This window comes from Kogia breviceps, chromosome 11, assembly GCF_026419965.1.
Source record: "Kogia breviceps isolate mKogBre1 chromosome 11, mKogBre1 haplotype 1, whole genome shotgun sequence".
In the NCBI taxonomy this organism is placed as follows: Eukaryota; Metazoa; Chordata; class Mammalia; order Artiodactyla; family Physeteridae; genus Kogia; species Kogia breviceps.
In genome coordinates, this window is record NC_081320.1 from 91,249,867 (window position 1) to 91,268,555 (window position 18,689).

General features: G+C 37.8%; 1 non-coding gene across 1 annotated transcript; it reads right to left on the bottom strand.

Annotated features, from left to right (window-relative positions):
• Positions 1 to 1,809: 1,809 nt before the first annotated feature.
• LOC131766054 (U6 spliceosomal RNA) lies at positions 1,810 to 1,918 on the bottom strand. The gene has a single exon (XR_009338356.1). It is a non-coding gene; the product is annotated as a U6 spliceosomal RNA (small nuclear RNA).
• Positions 1,919 to 18,689: the final 16,771 nt, after the last annotated feature.

Below are 18,689 nucleotides of genomic sequence, written 5' to 3' on the forward strand. Positions count from 1 at the left end.
GAAATTTAATTTAAAAATACTCAAATAAGCTCCTTGTATTAGGCACTGTTCTAAGAGTTGGTTATAGAATAGTGAACAAAACAAATACAATTCCTTGTCTCATCGACACTGCTTTCCTTGGGCAGACTGACATTGAATAAGAAACCAGATAGCCAGAGTACATAATTACAAACCACGATGGGTTCCTTGAAAGAAAAGTGTAGAATCCCATGAAAGGGCATAATAAAGGAATCACATACACATACATGCACTAACACATCATGTGTACAGACACAATGTAAACATTTCACAATATGAAATGGTTGTCAACATTATGCTCATACATCATGAAATAGACCTAGCTTAGTAACATGAACAGTTCTTCAAATTATATTTTAGGTGAAAAAAATTTCTAAATAGAGTGTACAGTCTGTTCCTAATTGTTTGTATTATACGTTTCTTAGCTCTTTCTGCAACATACATTCATTTCAGGATTTTCTCTAAGGATTCTTAACTTATACTTAAAGCAAGTGTTTCAAACTGGGACCAGGGACTTCACATGCCAAGATTAGTTATTTGACAGAATACTCCACTGTATTTATCACTGTGTTTTGAAACCAAATGAGAAATCAGTGACCTAAAGACAAAAATATTGTGATGGACAGTGAGTAGCACAGAGCTAGAGGCTATATATAGGAGTTACATATGGGAGGAATGATGAGATATCAAGGGTGAAAGGAAGAGTTCTTGTGCTGTCAGTGTCTCCTATCACCATGGAATCTCTCTAAATACTAAAGTCCCAGTTTATAACTAGAAATTAGGATTAACATGTACATCCCCTGGGTGAGTGGGAGGGAATATTATCAATATACCTCCTACCCTCCTAAATGAATTGAGGTGTATCTTGATGCTGTTTGCTTTTCTATTCTGTGAAAGAAATTGCATAAGATAGTTAATGTCTGCTTCTATAAAATTTATGCATAAAGACATCTATACCTTTTTGCCTTTTCTTGCATAACTGTTTGAAATTATATAGTAAATTAATTCCTTTATTGTTTATAGATCCACCTATTTTTCTATATTTCTTTTTTTGACTATTCTGAGGTATTATTTTTTGTTCACTTGAGAGTCTATGCAGTTCAATTGCATTTTCAAATTTTTGGCTATAAAGTTGTATAGAGTATCCTCATTATCTTTTAAATATATTTTCTGAGTCTTAGTTTTGTCTTTTTTCATAATACTATCTTTGTACCTCCTCTTTCTTTGTTTCTTCATCTGTCTTATTAATTTGTTAACTTACTAGTCTTTTCAGATAAATATTTTTTTTCAAATTATTTTTATTTTATTTTATTGGTTTTATTTTGCTCTTCCTTTTCTACCTGTTTTAGATGAATTCTTAGCTCATTAATGAACACTTTTCTCATATTAGGCATTTAAAACTATCATTGTCCCTCAAAATACTGCTTTAGTTTCATCCCACAAGCTTTAATATAATGTATATTCCAGTTTAAAGTATTTTCCAATTTCCTTGATAATTTAGTATTATTTAACCCATGAATTATTTGTAACTTAAAACAATTAAAAACACATTTTCTAGTTACCTTTATATTATTTATTTTTGTTTAATGATGTATTCAGCAGAAAACACTGTATGCTCTTTTTTTTTGCTTTAAGGCATTCCATTTTATTCATTTTTCCCTCATTCTCAATACTTGCACAGAGATTGACACATAGAAAATGCTCAGTGCTTTTGAACATGCGAAGGGATTTTTTAAAAGAATTTTAAAAATTGCTCCTAATAATACAACCTCTGAACAACACATAATATACAAAAACATGGAATGCTTCATGAATTTGTATGTCATCCTTGCACAGAGAGGCCATGCTAGTCTTCTCTGTTTTGTTCCAATTTTAGTATATGTCCTGCTGAAGCAAGCACCAGACTGTATGCTTTTAATGTTATAATTTATATATATTTATTTTCTTAAAGGTCTTATAAATTGTTAATTTTCATGAATGTTGGTGGATTAGTAATGCAAAATATTCATCAGTTGTCCATTAGGTCAATTTAGTTAAGCATATTGAAATCTAGTCTAGTCAGTTTTTTCCTGCTCATTATTCCAGAGTAAGAGAGGATTTTGTCATATATACCCCAGATAATTTCCTTTTATAGTGCTGTTAATTTTTGCTTTATACACTTTGAGACTATTCTTTTTATGCATAAAAATCTAGAATTGTTTTATCCTCCTAGTGAACTGAATTTTATCATTCTGAAGTAACCTCTTTTTAATTCTATTAATACTTTTTACTATATGGTATATTTTGTTTGATATTAATGTAGCTACATCAACTTTTACATTCCATCCTTTTAAATCTGGCTATTTCAACATTTCCATTTCTTTATGTTTTAGGGTCTAATAATTTATGTCTTTCAATTGGATTCAGTTCATTTAAACTTTTTTATTGTTCTTATGGGTGTATATAACATACATATATCTAATGATGGATTTTCTACTTATATCTAATCAGTTTTTAATTTTTTTTCCCTTTTTTTAGGTGCTTAGTGACTAATTTTTAATTGAATATCCCATTTTCTGGATTTACCTGATTGTTTCCTTATGGTGGTTAGCTTATTCTTCTATCCCTGTATTTCCTATAAACCAGATGTTATTCCTAAAGGTTTCAGGATCCAGGTTAAATATTCTTGGCAATAATATTCCAAAGTCAATGTTTTGTACTGCACATTACATCATTTCAGGGAGCACACAGACTGAGGCTGTGCTGTTATCAGTGATGCTGAATGTGATCGTGTGGTTAAGGTGGTGACTGTCACATAGTTATTATCATGACATTAGTATTTCTCCATTATTAAAGAATATTTTTCCTTTCGCAAAGAGCACATATTCTGTACTGTTTGGCACTGTGCAAAAATTCTGTTCCTCAACGTTTTTGCAGCTATAGTGATTTTAACATTCGTTTACGATGCTTGCCTGAATCAAATATTCATTGAATGTAGCTAAATGATAATTGATTAGTTTTATTGAGTTCCTTCTTTATTTAGCTGGCATTCTTTTGCTAAAGAAGAGCTTTAAAATTGGGGATAAAATGCAGGTTCTCCTATGAAGACAGAATAAATGCTTGTAATTCCCTTTTCTCCTAATTTCAGAGTAAGGAGTTGATGTAAGCATTACTTCCAATGGAGACAGATTTATTTCTTATTCTTTCACTCTCTTTCTCCTTCTCTATTTTCTTTACAAGTATTATTGTGCTCATCATGTTCCTTCTCCAACCAAACTTTGCTCTGATCTGGTCACCATCATAGTGAACTCAATTTCCCAGGCTTCCTTACCAACTGGCCTCCAGGTAAGTTCAGCCAGTATGAGGCACTATTAAAAGACTGGAGGGCCAAGGGAGCAGTAAAGCCAGGGCATGCCTCCCTCTTACTAGGCCTCTTCCAACAGTGGTGGCCTCTCTGTGACTCCAGTTCTCTCTGGACATCTCTTCCCTCCGGGGTCTCAACTCATACAGGCACCTCAGTTTTAGTTTTCTCTCCTATTTGTGGCTCCGGTTCCAGGCCCTGATAAAATAACATCTTTGTACTTAGCACTGTTGGGGTGTCATGGCGTCCAGGTTCTGTCAATTGAAAGTACTAAGAAAGGTATTTTTAAAGATCGTGTGTTCATTTTCATTTTCCTAGTTCAAGTTCTCCTTATACACCCTTTCTTAACTTCTTTTAATTTTACATTTTTGTTTTATTCTCTTACACTGAAAATTTTATGCCTAATAGCATTAACATATTGTCTAATTTTCTATTACTTACAACATATATTTTTATTTCCTGAGCAACTTTTATCTGCAAAACATAAAATAGTTTTAATATTAAAAAATGCTGATATTTCTGCTCACAGAAATAAAATTACTGATATTATTTAAGATTTTTAAATTATCTTGCTCTTAAAATAATCCTATTAAGAATGTAGAGTTTAGTTTTTTGTTTTCAGAACCTCCTGAATTGCTTATTTGTGGGTTTTGTTAGTAGTTTGACATATGATTATGTATTTGATTATATATTCATTTCTATTTGTTTTCATATTTATGGTAAAATTTTCTTCTTTTTGACTAAATTTTATTTTCTGTAATATATGAAATGATATGGTTGGAAAAGCAAACTTTCCCTAGTATGCAGAAGCTCCAGTCCATGGAATTGCATTAATTCCCAGGATGAGAGGTGGTGCAGTGTGTGCTTACTTTCTTGGTCTCAATGTTTTGACTTCTTGACAGGAGCAGAATTCCTTTTTTTCTTTTCTTATAGCCTCATTCCTTCTTTTATAAGAGTATTCTTAGTAGTACATTGAGAATTTTTATAATTGTATTACAAGAGGGTTTTGGGATCTCTAAGCCACCAAATTGCCAGAATAGGATCAGGATCTCTCAGGACTGTGCCATATCTATCTCTAATCTCAGAATCTAGGACAAACTTTGTGCTAATTCTTAGTTTCTTAATAACTGGCTATTGAATGAAGAAGTAAATTGTCCGTCTCAGAAATATATTTTTTGATCAATAAAGACCAGGATTTCTCAGCAGTGATGTTATTGACATTTTGCATGGAATAATTCTTTGGTGTAAGGACTGTCTTTTGTATTATAGGATATATATTTTTAAACATCTTTACTGGAGTATAATTGCTTTACAATGGTGTGTTAGTTTCTAATGCATTATAGGCTATTTAGCAGCATATCTGGCCTCTGACTACTAGATGCCAACAGTCCCAGTCATGGCATTCAAAAATGTCTCCAGACATTGTTACATATCCCTTGATGGGAAATCACTCCCAGATGAGAACCATTCATATTAGACTATATAAAGAATACATTTTGTTATGTTGTTAATGACAATGTTCTTATACTTTGAATATCAGAGTTTTAGTTAACATGGCTGATGTTTGTGGTGAAAATGAAATTACCTGCAATGGATTCTTGGCTTGACTGAGTATCTCCTTGACACCTCATTGAGGAGTATCTATGCCAGAGAAAGGTATCCTTTTAGATCCCTCACAAGGGCTAAAAACAGGCCAATGGGCTTTAGGAAATATACTTTCCTCCATGTAACTGTGGTCAAGGCCAACTAATTTAGAGAACTTCCCTGCCCAGTGTCTTACTGTGCTCTTCATTCTCTTCTGAGACAGTGTCCCCACCTTGTGTCTCCTAGCACAAGTTGACCAAGGCGCCAATTTCCAAAAGAAACTTAGTGTCAGTCTTGAATAATCAGTTGGACCAGTTACATGACAGAGATTTATTGGTCCTGGTGACAAAGGGAATGAAAACTCTTGCTGTGAAAGCGCTGATAAAGCCCCTTAGGGAGGTTTGGACAGTCATTAATGCAGCTTTCACGTTTTTACCAAAATACTCAGTTTTCCTTCACGCAATGCATCACTCTTTTTCTTCTGATTGATATTTTTCAACCCATCAATTATTTAAGAGTAAGGGAAGCATTATTAATATGTCCAAAATAAAGTCTTTTGGAGAAGATATTCCCTTCAGAGGAGAGCTGAGGGAAAATACAGAGACAGGAACCCCCTCTGCCTCTTATTAGATTGGCTCGCAAAGTACTGTTTTTGTTTCAACCAACAAACGTCTTTTGAGAGTACATTTTTCACTCTGGGATGCCAACAAGACATAGGTCATGTCTCACCAGTTGCTTGTCACTAGAATGACAAAGTTAGAGCATTTTTGAAAGTGAAAGGGGAGCTATTAATAAATGCACTGGATAAAGGCGTAACCAAGATTAATTGGCTCCGAATTTTATGATAAAGTTGGGGAAATAAGTCATCTAACTGACCAGATTTTTATGGCCTTGAACTTAGAGGTAGAGCAGATGAAGCATTCTGACCGATTGAGGGCAGGTAGAAGAATGTTAGATTCCTGTGTGCTGGAAACAGGGTGGGAGGGGGAGAGATAATTTGTGGAAGCTCTCAGAGCAACAGCTGGCAGTGTTTGAGTACCGGCTCTATGTTATCCACGTGAAATAGAGCATGGACCCATACCATGTCTTCTAGAACTCTCATGAACTTCTAAGGAAAACAGTTTTACACAACTCAAATGCTGTTACTTAGTGATGCATTGCTGATATTGTCATTAAGGCTAGATCAGTTCAGTTCAAAGCTATTTACTGAGCATGTGGCATGTGTCAGGTGCCTTTTGTCAGGACGCAAAGATGAAGAGAATGCTTCTCTTCAGGAAGTGGACAATCTGTGGGAGGAGCCTGCAGCATAGGTACTTTTCTCTTTAGGAGAGATTTTAGAGTCTGTTTTAGTAAAGTGAGTGATTATTATACTCATTGGATGCTAAAGAGTAAAAGAAAGTGAATATTTTACCTGCTTTCTGACACTTGTACTTTTTTACAAGCTAGGAGTGCAAGAGTATTTGCAGTTGCTATGTGATGGCAACACTCGGTAAATACAGATGGCATTATACTATACTATCTCATTTAATCTTGAGAATATCGTTTGATACATGCATTATTTCTCACTTTACAGGTGAGAATACTAGGACTTTAAATGGCAGTGACAGTTTCAAGTCACAGAATAATGTAACCTGAAACTATAAAGTAGGCTTAAGTTAAAACACTTCCCGTGAGTTCATTCTGATACCAATTCTGTCTCCGTCCTGGATGATGGACAACTGACTGTGGGCGCCTTCACAGTAATGGCAGAGGAAGCATTCAGGAGGTCAGTAATGCCAACCAAAACATAGGGCCGCTGCTTGTCACAGATGATATGCAAAGTAGTCCCATTGTTTTATGTTCTATTCTATTAAATATAATAAATTCTACTTCTTTTAAAGACAGAGATCACAGTTTCTTTGCTTCGGACAAACGAAATGGAGAGGCTACACTGAGTATTTCTGCAATGTGAGGTAGACACATAGCCTGCATAATCCTGTTTACTTTGAATATCTTGGGGACTGTATTCTTCCATAGTCTCTCATTTTTAGTAATATTTATATTATAATGTCTTAGAATTGAAAGAATAGGGGAAAATGCTGTTTGGTCTCTATTTCTAATACCAACACTATAAAACAAGACTGTGATACAGGCATATAATAATAACACGGGGATTCAATAGAAAAGGAAAGGGATTTGGGAATGATTTAGCAAAGGTGATTTGCATGGCTTAATGAGGATAGAAAATGACTTTCTGATATATGCAAAAAAGTGAAACAGCAAAGGAAAGAATCAAGACAGCAACCACAAGGAGAAATCATTAGATTCTCCCTAGAAAGAATTTCTGGTGGCATCAGAATCTTGACTAAAGAAAGGAAAAGAGTAAAACATCCATCCTGCCTTTCCTATATAAACTACACCACTGGGCAACCAAGCAGTAGATGAAAGGAAGTTTCTCTTTGTGCTTCCTCCAGCTAATGCATGATGAACTAATGCCATAGTTAATGGAACTAGAAATTACACATCAATGGCTGCTAACCATTGGAGGAGATAACAATAATTATATTCCTCCTAGTGGAAGAAAACACTTCTAACTATGGAATAGTTTTTTTTTTCTTTACTTTTTACTGGCGTATAGTTGATTTACAATGTTGTATTAGTTTTTGCTGTACTAAGTGAATAAGTTATACATATACATATATCTACTCTTTTTTAGATTCTTTTTCCATATAGGCCATTACAGAGTACTGAGTAGAGTTCCCTGTGCTATACAGCAGGTCCTTATTAGTTATCTATTTTATATATAGTAGTGTGTATATGTCAATCCCAATCTTCCAATTTATCCTTCCCCTGCCTTTCCCTCCAGTAGCCATCAGTTTGTTTTCTACATCTGTGACTCTATTTCTGTTCTGTAGGTAAGTTCATTTGTACCATTTTTTTTTAGATTCCACATATAAGCGCTAGCATACAATATTTGTCTTTGATATTTAGTGTGATAATCTCTAGGTCCATCCGTGTAGCTGCAAATGGCATTATTTCATTCTTTTTTATGGCTGAGTAATATTCCATTGTATATATGTACCACATCTTTATCCATTCTTCTGTTGATGGACATTTAGGTTGCTTCCATGTCTTGGTTGTTGTAAACAGTGCTGCAATGAACATTGGGGTACATGTATTCTTTTGGATTATGGCTTTCTCCAGATATCTTCCCAGGAGTGAGATTGCTGGATCATATGGTAGTTCTATTTTTAGTTTTCCAAGGAACCTCCATTCTGTTCTCCATAGTGGTGGTACCAATGTACATTCCCACCAACAGTGTAGGAAGGTTCCCCTTTCTCCACACCCTCTCCAGTATTTATTGTTTGTAGATTTTTTGATGATGACCATTCTAAATGGTGTGAGGAGATACCTCATTGTAGTTTTGATTTGCATTTTTCTGATAATTAGTGATGTTGAGCATCGTTTCATATGCCTTTTGGTCATCTGTATGTCTTCTTTGGAGAAATATCTATTTAGATCTTCTACCCATTTTTTGATTGGGTTGTTCGTTTTTTTGACATAGAGCTACATGAGTTGTTTGCATATTTTGGAGATCAGTCCCTTGTCGGTCACCTCATTTACAAATATTTTCTCCCAGTCTGTGGGTTGTCTTTTTGTTTTGTATAAGGTTTCCTTTGCTGTGCAGAAGATTTTAAGTTTAATTGGGTCCCATTTGTTTATTTTTGCTTTTATTTTCATTACTCTAGGAAGTGGATCAAAAAAATCTTGCTGTGATTTATGTCAAAGGGTGTTCTGCCTATGCTTTCCTCTAAGAGTTTTATAGTGGCCAGCTTTACATTTAGGTCTTTGAGCCATTTCAATTTTATTTTTGTTTATGGTGTTAGGGAGTGTTCTAATTTCCTTTTCTTTCCATGTAGCTGTCCGGTTTTCCCAGCACCAATTATTGAAGAGACTGTCTTTTCTCCATTACATGTTCTTGCCTCCTTTGTCAGAGATTAGTTGACCATAGGTGTGTGAGTTTATTTCTGGGCTTGCTATCCTGTTCCATTCATCTATATTTCTGTTTCTGTGTTATTATCATACTGTTTAATTACTCTAGCTTTGTAATATAATCTGAAGTCAGGGAGTCTGTATCTATGAAATAGTTTTACCATAAAATGGATATGCATTCTGAATAAGTCTTTGAATCCAAATACTAATTTACAAGAAAATCAGATAAGAGAGGAACATGTTAAACTAACCATAGGGAAGCAATCAGCAAAATATGGACAGGTGAGTCTACAGGATAAATGACTTGGTTTATTCCAAAGACAAATTACAAGAAAGATATGGAAGAGAAACCTATAAAAAGAGGTTTAAAAGTTATATCACTGATTCACAATATGTGGCTCTAAATTGGATCCTTTTGCAAACAAACTGTAAAATAAATTTATGACATTTATAAGACAACTGAAATTTTGAACACTGAGAATATTTGATAATATTAAGGAACTGTTAATGTTTTATAGTATGATAATGGTATTGTGGTTAAGTTTTATGGTAATCCTTTTCTTTTAGAGATACGATCTAAAATTTTTAAGACTGAAATGATAGAACATCTGAAATTTGCTTCACACTAATATAGAAGAGGTGGAGGGAAAAGATGAGATGAAAAAACAAGATTTATAATTATCATGGACTGAATGTTTGTGTCCCCCCCCCAAATTCATTTGCTAAAATTCTAACTCCTAAGGTGATAGTATTAGTAGTTGGGGCCTTTGGGATGTACTTAGGTGATGAGGGTAGATCCCTCATTAATGGGATTAGTCCTAATGCCTTAATAGAAGGGACATAAGAAAGCTTGTGAGAAATAAATGTTTGTTGTTTAAGCCACCAGTATATGTTAATTTGTTACAGCAGCTCAAACCAAGGCAATAATTATCAAGGCTGGTGATGGGTAGATGGGAAGTGGTTATACAGTATAGTAATGCATACTATCTGCTTTTTTATATTTTTAAAGTTTTCAAGAAAAAATAATATGACAAGTAATAAAGTTGTCTAAGAAAAGATAATAGTTGGGCTGCAGTGGTACTGAGAAAATTTTTCTGACAACTTCCAAGACTTAGCATCTCATTGGAGCAGAAAATCTGGGAAGCTACCCTCCAGAATTTCTACTTCTAGGATAAAGAAGTAAAACATAGTAAGAACTTATTAAGGGAAAGGATTTTGCAATTTGAAGCTTCCTAGGAATGTTATGATTTATATGCTGTTTACGCTCTTTATTTTTATTAATGAATCTTCTAAATGTATTTTGGTACTAAGAATGTTTCTTAAAAATCTCAGCTGTTCTAGAACTTTATGAAATGGACAAAATGTAGTCTACAACAAGGCAATGATTTTATGGAACTAATTATGGGAGCAGGGGGTGGGGACTGAAGGCAGATAGAAATAATGAAACATTTCGTGGACGGAAGTGTTCCAGTCCCAACGTTCCACTTTATTTATATTTAACAAGTCCAACATGACTAAGGGAAGAGTGCAGAGCAAAACAGAAGGTTGGCTGGGACTGAATTAGCCCATTCATGGCAGTGCACAGGGGCTTACTCATAATGTGTAGGTCAAGGAAACAAGATGAAAGGACTTCTTGGGTTATGTCCCATATGTCCATATGTCCCATATGATGGTATGTCCCATCATATGGGACATCATACCATGTGCATACAAGAGTTCTCACTTTTGTCAATTCTCTGTGTGAATTGTATCATAATTTTCTTCTCCTGTATTTCATGGAGAATAAAAATAATAATTGTTTCAAAGACATGCATTCCTTTTCATCATCACTCCTCCCTGATGCTATCCCTCCCATCCTGTTTCTACTACATAAATTTCCATAGAAGTTCAGATGGTATTATCCCTGGAAGAGTCCTCAGAGAACATCTAGTGTAACTCCTTATTTCTCAGAGAGACACAGTGTCTCAGGATGATGGTAGCAGGTGCAGGTGGCGGGAGGGGTCACAGGGGAGTGATTGAGGTCACTTGCCTGGTTATTGCACAGCTGTTACTGACTTTCAGCACGGTACTCTTTCCCCCATGCTTTTCCACATCTTGGGTATTATTCATCCCTTTTGTTCTGGAGCCCTAGTGATTATGGTTAATGTCGTTTAAAATCCGTGGTCCCAGATACTATGAATATAATCATTTATAGGAGAAGAAGGTGCTTGTCCACTTCCCTGGGAGTATCCCCTCAGAATCCCCTTTGCTTAGATTGTTGATGTGGGCCCTTTGCATCCTCTGCCCTTGACAATCTCTTTTTATTAACTGGGTTATGCTTTTATGTTTCTAAGAAAAGTTGAGATATCAATATTTATTAATAAGTGTGGTTGAATTATTAATTTTCATGGAGCAATTGTGATTCATTTTGGTGAAAATCTCAACTCTAAAGAGAAACCAGAGAATGCTAATATTCCCATTGCTGAGGAATAGGTTGTCTTCTTGCAAGTCTCTGACTAAACAAATGACATTTGGAAAATTTTTTTTCTTAGAGCTGATTAATGCCATGGCCAAGATTTATTTCTCGGCTGAAGCTTCTTGGCAGATGCGTCAGGCAGAGACATGGGGAATACTGAGCTACTTGGCATCCTTTTATCAAACTCTGACATATTTTTTGATTCAGGGAATATCCTCTTAAAGTTCACACTTGGGCATGACGGGTTGGAGTTGACTAAAATATAGATTCGCAAGATCTCCTGGTATAAGAGACGAGTCTATAGACTAGTTATTAGTAGGTACTTACTAAAGCAAGTGTTGCATCACGGTGGAGAGCATGGGCTCTGGTACGAACTGGGCTTAACTCCTGATCCACAATTTCCATTTACATAACCTTAAAAAATTACTTTTCCTGGCTGTGCCTCAATTTCCTCACTTATTTACGGTAAGTGATAATGATAGCACTCATTTAAGAGGGCTTTGTTAGAACAGCGCCCAGTACCTAAGAAGCACTCCCACTCCGTCAGTGTTAGTCATGATTAAATACTAGTCTTGTCAAAGCTGCTCCAGACCATCCTTTGCCACAAGGCATCTCTTGATTACTTTCTTCTAGATCCTTTCCTTTTCTCTTGTGCCATGGAAACACCAGGTGTTTAGAAGCTGACAATCCTGGCTTCAAATCCTGACAGTAACACTTACTAACAAAGTGAATTGGGCAGGTGACGTACCTGCTTAAGCCTTTGTTCCATATCTATAAAATGTGGATAAAATAACACCTACGTTTGTCCTAGAACAGAAGTTGTCAAGCCAGATGGCCCCTCAGTTCAGGCCACACTTAATCCCATTCATTATGGCTGACTGCATCTCATCGTTCAGGCTTCTGTACCTCTTCCTTGGAGGAGTTTTCTCTGACACTCTGCCCGTTTTCTATTCCGGCATTGGTTTTATTACCATCAGAACGTCCTCACAATCTGTGACTGTAGCACTATTTGTTTACTTATACTCTGTACCCTCTCAGACTGTACATGCTCTGAGGGAAGAAATCATGTGAAGTATCTAGCAGGTTATCTGGCACGTAGTAGGCGTAATAAATAAATATTATTTGCCTGAATGAATTTTCCTTAAGTGTCAATAAAAAAAATAAATAACTGAGGAAAATACCAACCCCCTTAACAGTAGTAAGACTTAACTTGTGCAGCAGTCGTAAGGGATTGTGGTAAATTCTCAAGCCTGGCACCTTGCCAGGCTTCCTCTCTTCCCTGTAGGGTCCTTGCCAGCCTACACACAGCTGGGGTCCCCTTGCTTCCTGTTTCTGGATATGGTGGATTTTCCCTTAGCCAGGACAAAAAGCTCAGGCTAAATCCTTCTGATTCCTCTGTCTTCTTATTCAGCATTGGTTTCGGAAGGTCACACCAATTTGTATGGACATTGTTGATCAACAAAGAATAGAACCTCCCATTTCCCAGAACGTTTTAAAGTCTCTCTTCAGGGCTGGATAGTCTTATTTTTCAAGGCTCCATCTCCTCATCATATCAAATATGTTAAAATGAATTAATATCCTGCATTTAATACAATACCCTTACAGTAAAATATATTAGAAGAGATTTTTATAAATTGCTCTTGAAATGTTTGGCTATAACATTTAATTTTTGATTTGCTGCTAAAAGAAAGAAAGAGAGACATGCGGTCTGTCAATACAGTCTTATGAAGGAGGCATAGTGAATAAATAATTACACAAGTACTCATTAAATCAATGCTTTCAGAGTTCCTGTTTTTGGATTTTGCTCCAGAAACAATTTTGATAAAACAGTTAACTTTAATTCTTAAAAACCTATGGGTTTATTGTTTAGAGTTTCTAGATTTATTAATTAGACAATGTTATTGGAAGGCAGTGTACTGTCTCACTTAAGGAAGTGAGCTGCATTATAAGGTAACAAGCTTGCCTTTGCTAGAAGGATTTGAGCTGGCTTCATAGAATGTTACTACCTCCTTGGATTTTGTGAACCACACAGGACATATTTGGAGTGTTTTAACAATCTTAGGCTGGAAAATGTCCCCAAATATCAATTCTCCGAGCTAAGGAAATATATGCATTTGGTTGATATGCTGAACTGTGTTGATAGTTTGACAACTGAGTCTGTTGATTTTCCTGGCTCACACTGCAGATGTCCACTTCAGGTAAGCCAGGGCCCTATTATATATAACAGGAATTGCACGTGGCTTTGAGCATGCAAACACACATACACACACACACAATGGAAACTCTGCAGCAGACGTTCAGGCCCAAGTTGAATTCCGTCCAAAAGTCTGATGTAATTTCATTGTCAGAATATATTCTGCCAAAACTTTTAAGGCTTCCTTTCCTCCTCAGAATGAAACTGTTCGGGTAATGAAGTCCTTTTTGGTTAATATTGTTATCTGTTGGGAGGGAATGAGTTTAAAGAAATTTCTGCTGATAATAAGGGAAACGTGTGCCAGGCATTGGGAAACCCTATGCGGGCGGCTGAGTAGAGTTAGAGCCACTAGCTCTGTATTTTCTAGGGTTCTGTGGTTGCAGGTAAAAGCCTGCTAAATAACAAGAAGGGACACGGTCCTCTGGAACTAGGAATGGAGTAAACGAAAGCTGAGAAGGACTCTCCCTGTCTCTCATGCCTGCTTCTCGCTGAACTTCTCTTTTCTCTCCCTGCTGACTGCCTTTCCCTGTGACTCAGTGGAGGTGGCAGGAGGCGCCTGCCCCATAGCTTTGAGGTTTACAGCGTCTCCGTTCCAGACACCAGACTACACTGGGGTTGAAGTCTCTGTCCACAACTCCAAAATTCTAAAAAATGGACTGGAATCTACCCAGTTTGTAGGAGGCGTCCACCCCCAGCCCAGTCGCCCTTGTCCGTGGGGAGAGGGTTTTCCATGTGAACTGATTGTAAGCAGCCCACGTTTATGAATGGGGTAGAAAGTTCCAGGGAAATAGGGTGTCTTTTGCTCACAGCGTAGGAGAACTCCTTAAAAGATGCCTACTACTCTATCCTTTTAAGTTGTTATAAAAATAATTAAGAGAGGCAATTTACATTCTAAGAAAAAAAATTCATTATAAACAAATCTTGTGCAGAAACATAGGTAACCAAAGCAAAAGATAATGAAAACTATCTTTATTTTGCCTGAACAGAAAATACAATTAAACTACTCCCTAAGTTAATAATAAACATAGTCTATCTTTATTGAATGCCTACCATTTGCATGCCTTCAGGCATTCTCATGATTAAATGCAAAATCAAACTGGGTTGTATTTTGCCACAGGTAAGATTGTGAGGCAGGAATGACCCCTTGGGGAGACTTTCAGATGGAGGTGGCTGAACCACTGCCCCAAAGGGTCACCTCTGATACGTGGGACACACTCAGAGCTTCCAAAGACAAAGGATGCAAACGCTCAAGTGTGGCACATCTATACAATGGAATATTACTCAGCCATAAAAAGAAACGAAATTGATCTATTTGTAGTGAGGTGGATGGACCTGGAGTCTGTCATACAGAGTGAAGTAAGTCAGAAGGAGAAAAACAAATACCGTATGCTAACATATATATATGGAATCTAAGAAAAAAAAATGTCATGAAGAGACTAGGGGTAGGACGGGAATAAAACACAGACCTGCTAGAGAATGGACTTGAGGACACAGGGAGAGGGAAGGGTAAGCTGGGACGAAGTGAGAGAGTGGCATGGACATATATACACTACCAAATGTAAAATAGATAGCTAGTGGGAAGCAGCCGCATAGCACAGGGAGATCAGCTCGGTGCTTTGTGACCAGCTAGAGGCATGGGATAGGGAAGGTGGGAGGGAGGGAGGGAGACGCAAGACGGAAGAGATACGGGAACACATGTATATGTATAATTGATTCACTTTGTTGTAAAGCAGAAACTAACACACCATTGTAAAGCAATTATACTCCAATAAAGATGTTAAAAAAAATCGAGTTAAGTTGCCTCTTAAGTCACTGGGAATTTGATGAGGGGAAATAATGTCCCTCAGCGTGTCCCAATGTGCGAAACTCTGTAGCCACTGTTAACTCTCCCCTCACCTTATTTGCTCCACCTAGCTTCTGATATTTCTGACTTATCTGGCCACTTCTTCACTTAAATAGACCTTATCGTTACCTTGGCAGAGTTACTGAAAAACTAGTTTTATAAATTATTCATTCTTCAGTGAACAAACATTAATAAAGTACATTTCATTTCTGGTTGCCCCTGGGAACAAGGAAATGGAGAAGACACACTTCCTGCCCAGGAGAGACTCTACTGGTCCATTTTTTATTGAATTTGAACCACTTTTTATCATTATGATTATTACTTATTTCCTGCTAAGGAAAGAGTTTTGGAGAGAGCTCCAGGCTAAGGCTCAGCCTGATTGGGAGCTGCTTTGCTTTGGTCAGATTCATTTTTGGTAGAGGTCAGCAGTTCTTATCATTTAATTATGGCTCTTGTCATTTCTGCCCGTGTCTTAGAGTTGTGTGTGTGTGCACGTGCACACGGGCATGAAGTTTTGCTTTCCCCAAATACCTGAAATGTTTGTTTTACTTACTGTCACCAACCTGCTATTCTTGATGAGGGCTCCTCAGGTACAATTGGATAAAAAATAAATTGCAAAGGCTTCTGTGATATTTTGTGATCCTTACTTTATAAGATCAGGATAAAATGGAAGACTATTATTTGATGGCCAGCTTGTGACCAATTTAGAAAATAGAGGAAATTAGGCTGGACATCCCTCAGCCTTATGTCTCCCACCCTGTTAAACTCATCTACAAATGCACACAGCCATCCTACTCTTCCTTCTCTCCCATGTGAAGAGAAGCCTCCCTGCTTGTGCTCTGGACGTATGTGCTCCTGCAGAACTTGGCTCTCTCTAAAGCCTCACCTGATGAAACACACAAATAAGACAATATACACATCTGATAATATGCACAAGTCTCTTTCATCTTAAAAAGAAAAGAGGACACAAAAGGTTCACCAGTCTCTTCTGCAGCCCAGCACCTACTGCAGCTACCACAGCTACATCATTTCCCTCCCCTCTTGGTTGCCTGCTCCCTTCCTGTTCAGGCCTCAGTTAACTTTAATCCAGCTCTCATATCCTCATCACCTGACTAAAACTGCCCAAGCCAAAATCAGCAATAACCTTGGAGTTGCCAAAAGAGACTTCTCCAGCTGTAACCTTCTTGTCCTTGCTTCTGTCCTTAATACTTTTGACCACACCCACAATGTTAAAGCTAACTCCTCCTGACTTTGGGGTACCACCCACTTTGTGTTCTTCCCTGCTGTTTTTCTCACCGTGATGTCCTGCTGGAGAGTTCCTCCTCCTCTGGCTTTCTCACCACCCCATCATTCTAAGTCTCCCTAATCTCTGTCTTCGTCCACATTTCTTTTCTGGTGCACCAGACACATGTGTACAACTCTGGATATTTGGGCTTCCCCGCCTGGATACCCCATGAGTCTCAAATCAACATGACTGTCTGGTCTCATCTCCCTACACATGTTTCTGCCCAGACATGTTCTTCTTCCTGTGTTCCTTAGCGCAGTGGACGACACTAATTTGAATGTAGTTTCCCGGTACAGAAACTTTTAGAGTCACCCGTGTTTTCTTCATGCTCACCCCAAACATTCAAAGTCCTTGTGGCTTATTTAGCTATCAGTTGTATCTTGCCTGGATTATATAAACAACACTAAGAAGTCTCATTTCATTGATTCCAGTCTTACCCTCATCTCCATTCGGCTGCACTGAAGCCAAGGTAATCTTTCTGAAACACAAACGTGGTGATGCCAATTCCCTGCTTAAAAGTCTTTGAAAGGTCTCAGTAGTGCAGAGTCGAGTCCACGCTCTTTAGCATTGAATGTGCAGTCTTCTTCTTTTTGCTTATGTCTCTAGCTTCATCTCCTACCAGCTCTTCACCCTCAGATTCTCAGCTGTATGCTCTGTGGCTTGAGAAAAGCCAAAGCTTTTTTTAAGCTGATCTCCATCTTTTCAGTCCATAAGAGTTTCATTTCCTCTTACGGATTTGCCAAAAGCAAAGCAGCAAATCTGACCCCCTGTAATGCAGTCAGCCTATAATTTGCTTCAGTATGAAAATGTCTGTGCTTCTGATACCCTTGGTTATTTCAACTTCTCTATTCTTGCCCCCATTGCCCTGAAGGGGGTGATTCAGAGACGGGAGCATTGACAGTGATGAAACAGGTAAGTTCTAGGCCTGCAGCCTAGCAGCTCCAATCCATTCATTCTTCTGTCTGGTCCTGTCTTGTTGCTCTGTGGAACTGAAAGACTGGTTCCTGGGGCACCTGGCAATTGGTCAGCCCAAAGCTCATGGTAGTTTTTCCTCATTAACTGGCACAAGTATATATTAAGGTTTCAGGTCGCCGCTCTTTTGCATATGCCAACCCCCATGCGTAGAATTTTCTTCCAACTCCATGCTCTGTTTCTCCAGTTGAGCACCTGGTGAAATCTCTTCCTTCCAGATGCAGCTCACATACCTCCTCCTCTGTGCCTCATTCCCTCACATCCCTGCTCTCAATGACAGTTCATTACTCGCTCAAAGCCCACGCAGTACTATGTACATCCCTCTAGCACTACATTTAACCCAGTGTGTGCTGCAGACCACACTTGAATCTGTTTCTCTCTCTGCCCTTGAATGAAGTCTTCATCGCCGGTCTCTGACCTTCAGTCATCACTGTTTTCAGTGTCTAGCATGGTGCCTAGCACGGAGTAGTTGCTCAGTAAATGTCTCTGAGACGAACAGTGTATACCTACTTGGAAGAAGATAATGGAACGTATTTATCCTATTGTCTAACTTCATTTACAGAGGCATTTCAAATAGAATCACAAGGCGTCAGAACAGACCTTTGAAATCACTAGGGCGTGGTGTTAACCGTTTCTCAGTGAAAACCCTTAAGCAAATGTATGTGGATAAATGAAAGGAATATCTGGAAGATTCCACTGGAGCTGTTTTGGTTTCCCAGAGTTAGCTGATCCCTGTAAGCAATCCTAGATCTGATAAAGAGCCCTGAGCTAAACAGATTGGCTCTTTCTTGAAGCCCCTCCTACTAGGCTGCCTTGGCTCTTTCAGGAGAACTCCCAGGCTTGAGTGACAAGCATTTCCCCAGGCCACAGCGATGTGGGACATTTTCCTGCTCCTAGCTGATTGATTTATTGAGACTCTGGTTCTGTTGAAATCCCTCCCCCTGATGCAAGGTGGTCTTGGGCACTGTACTACCAACACGCCGCACGTCACAGGCGTCCCCTCCGCTCCCAGGCCCCGGTGTGACC